Source organism: Paralichthys olivaceus, chromosome 5 (assembly GCF_024713975.1).
Source record: "Paralichthys olivaceus isolate ysfri-2021 chromosome 5, ASM2471397v2, whole genome shotgun sequence".
In the NCBI taxonomy this organism is placed as follows: Eukaryota; Metazoa; Chordata; class Actinopteri; order Pleuronectiformes; family Paralichthyidae; genus Paralichthys; species Paralichthys olivaceus.
The window spans coordinates 27058072-27062136 of NC_091097.1; positions in this window are offsets into that span (position 1 = coordinate 27058072).

Sequence of the window (4065 nt, forward strand, 5' to 3'; positions counted from 1 at the left end):
ATCATCCAGAGACGACACCAGACAGCTGCGCAGAGAGAAGCTGCCGGTGGGGCTGAGCTCATCCTGACATGTGACATAAGACAGCAAGAAGATCAGACTGAAGTGTGTGTGTGTGTGTGTGTGCGTGTGTGTGTGTGTGTGTGTGTGTGTGTGTGTGTGTCTGTGTTTGTGTGTGTGTGTTTGGTAATGATGTTTCATCCCATTTCACATGACAAAACAGGCAGTCCTCTAATCCTTTGATGTCACATTTAGACCTCTGGATTCTAGATCAAAGCCAATTGCCTCTCATATAAAGATTTAGATCCCTTTTTATTAAGATTCCTTTGTATTAAGGAGAAACAATTCTCAGCAGAATCAGACTCTACCACCATTAGTAGAGGACGGCTGCACGAGAATCTTTTCTCTAACAACTTTGTTAAACTGTCACAGATTGACAGTCAGTAGACCAGCGCTTCACAGCAAAAATACTTTTAAAGAACTTTGTTCCACTGGATCACCTGCCTTCATCCAACATGGAGAAGATCAACGGCTCAGGAGACAAAGTAAGTTTTGTTCTTAGCAGGAAAGACTTCAGGTTAAACTGTTTTTAGTTTTATCCACAAAACACAATTGTCATTTCTTTCTTCATCTTACTTTTCTGTAGTTTTACAGACTTTAAAAGCAGACGTGTGTAAATGACAAAAAATCATCAAGCTCTGTATCTTTGAATATTTCTGAAGTTAGTGTGTTTTGTGTTTTTACCTGTTATATGTATATTTTTGTCTTTCAGTCATTTGAACAAATGCAGTCTCATGATACTGCCCAAAATAATGGGTGCAGCGTCACCAAAATGCTGAAGGCCCTCCGCCAAGCCCTGCTGGACTCAAAGAGGGAGAACAAGGAGCTCGCTGCTGAGAATGCAGCTATGAAGGAGCAGGCGGCAGAGATAACTGCTCTGAGGAAGGAGGCAGCAGAGAACACTGCTCTGGCTGCAGAAAATGCAACATTAAAGAAGCTGGCTGCGGAGAAGCAGGCAGCTATGAAGGAGCAGGCAGCAGAGATAACTGCTCTGAAAAAGCAGGCTGCACAAAACACTGAAAAAAATTCTGCATTAAAGAAGCAGGCAGCAGAGAACACTGCTTTGGTTGCAGAAAATGCTGAATTAAAGACGCTGGCTGCAAAGAAGAAGGCAGCTATGAAGGAGCAGGTGGCAGAGATAACTGCTCTGAGGAAGAAGGCAGCAAAGAACACTGCTCTGACTGCAGAAAACGCTGCATTGCAGAAGCTGACTGCGGAGAGGCTGGCAGCTATGGAGGAGCAGGCAGCAGAGATAACTGCTCTGAGGAAGGAGGCAGCACAAAACACTGCTGCAGCTGCAATACAGTCTGCTCTGAAGAGCCAGCTGACTGTTGAGAAGGCTGCTCTGGATAAAAGCCTAGACTCTTCCGTCTCACAGCTGTGTCAGGTCAAAGACGACTTGGCCAACTTGATGGAAGAGTTGGAGAAGGAGGTCAAAGATCTTCAGCTCCAGCACGTGGAGAAGCAGAAAGTGCAAAAGCAATGGAAGGTCAAATTCCAAGCTCTGCAGAAGAACTGTGACAAGCGGCTGAGGTGCAGAGTCCTGGAACAGGAGGCCAGCTTCCAGGAGAAGGACAAGAAGAAGAAGGCAAAGGAGGAGAGCAAAGAACCGAAGAAGAAGGAGAAGGAGGAGAGAAAAGGGACAGAGAGAAGGAATATATTCAGTTTTCTCTTTCCATGCTGGCGCTCATCATAATCTCCTCTCATCTTTCCTCTACCTCAACCATCCCCTCATCCTGACTCCACCCCATGAGACATGAGAGTAGATTCTATATTGAAGGTGCTGTAACTGATATATACTTATTTCAGTGTTTATGTACTGCTGTTGGAAATGTAATTATTTCTTCTTTGGGGAACAAATTGTTGTCTCGAAAGCTGGAAGATGTTTGAACTCAGGTCCTGACAGAACATTAACCTGAGGACATTTCCTGTCTCATCGAGTGAGGCCTCTCTGATTGGGGAATTACTTAAAAGATACATTTTCACAGTGTCTACATTGATCAAATAAAAAGACTCGAAAAAACAAAGTGGTCTGGAATCTTTTTCTAATCTCGTTTTGTTCTTGAGTCTGACAAAAACTCACCTGATGATTTTCGCATTCTAGAAAAGGACAAGTCAGCACACAGTCCTTCAGTGGGATCTTCCCTCGCTGACACGAGTCTCTTCTGCCTACCTCTTATTTATAATACAGCAGCTTGTCTGGCATCAGCACAAACCAGCGAGCCTTCCAGTTGTGCACAATATGAAAATCTCCTGAGGATTTTCTTGTCTTGACATGTACTTTCTCTTGACGTCAGATCGTGCAGTTGAGTAAAAACCACCTAGGAGTTTCACCAAGCAACATCTCAGACTTTTAGGACCCATTTGATACCACATAAAATGTAATCAAACATATATATTCCAGCCAAAGTATGAAACTATGATGTAATAGTGGAACAGGCAATTATAATATCACTTTTTCCAGTGCTTAAAATTTGAAATAACGAATCCATTCATAAAGTCAACACATCAAGTCAAGTCAAGTCAAGTGTACTTTATTGTCAAAAATCAATGTAACAGGGTTAGCACAGAAGTTTGAAATTGCGTTTGACCAGTCTCCAATGTGCAAGTTTAAAACATTTAAGTAAGACATTGACAAAATCTCTCTCTCACACACACACACACAAACATTTAAATAGACATTGGCAATAATCACTCTCTCAACCACACTGTCACTCTCTCACTCTCTCACACACTCTCTCTCACACACACACACACACACACACACACACACACACACACACACATAGCAGCAGAAGTACAATCAGTGGTCACAAGGTGCAACAGTAAAGTAAAGTGCCAGTGGCATGGTGAAGTGACTATGGAATGTTCATGTGGTTTTCTTCAGTGTGTTGATGAGTCTGATGGCTTGTGGAAAAAAGCTGTTACTCAGTCTGCTTGTGCGGGCCCGCAGGTTGCGGTACCGCTTCCCTGATGGTAGAAGGGAGAACAGACTGTGTGCTGGATGAGTTGTGTCTTTGATGATGTTCATTGCCCGCTTGGAACAGTGTGAAGTGTACAGTTCCTGAATGGCTGGTAGGGATGACCTGATGATCTTTTCTGCTGTCCTCACCACCCTCTGCAGTGCCTTCTTGTCTGCAGCTAGACAGCTGCCGTACCAGACAGAGACGTTGCTGGTCAGGATGCTCTCAATAGCACCTCTGAAGAAGATGGTGAGGGCAGAAGTGGGGAGATCAGCTCTTCTCATCCTTCTCAGGAAGTGGAGTCGTGTCTGCGCTTTCTTGACCAGTGCGGTGGTGTTGGTAGTCCATGAGAGGTCATTCGTGATGTGCACTCCCAGGAACTTTGTGCTTTTCACAGACTCTACTGCACTGCCGTTGATGATGAGTGGGATGGGTGTTGGTTGTTTCTTTCTGAAGTCCACAGTAATTTCTTTAGTTTTGTCGATGTTGAGAAGCAGATTGTTCCTCTCACACCAGTTGATGAGTAGCTGTACCTCCTCTCTGTATGCTGAGTCATCGTTGTCTTTGATGAGGCCCACCACTGTAGTGTCATCTGCAAATTTGATGAAGTGATTTGTTTCAAATTTGGCACAGCAGTCGTGGGTCATCAGCGTGAACAGCAGGGGGGATAGCACACATCCTTGCGGCACCCCCGTGTTTATGATGGTGGTCGCTGAGGAGTTGTTTCCAACTCTGACTGTCTGCGGTCTGTTTGTAAGAAAGTCCAGCAGCCAGTTGCACAGTGAAGTGCTGATCCCTATTTTACTCAGCTTGTCCACCAGATGTTGGGGGATGACGGTGTTGAACGCAGAGCTGAAGTCAATGAACAGCATCCGCGCGTGACTGTTTTTGTTCTCCAGATGAGCCAGGCAGAGGTGGAGTGCAGTTGCAATGGCGTCATCAGTGGAGCGCTTGGGGCGGTAGGCAAATTGGTATGGATCCAGAGTAGTGGGGAGGGTGGATGTTAGGTGGGCCTTTACCAGTCTCTCAAAGCACTTCATCATGA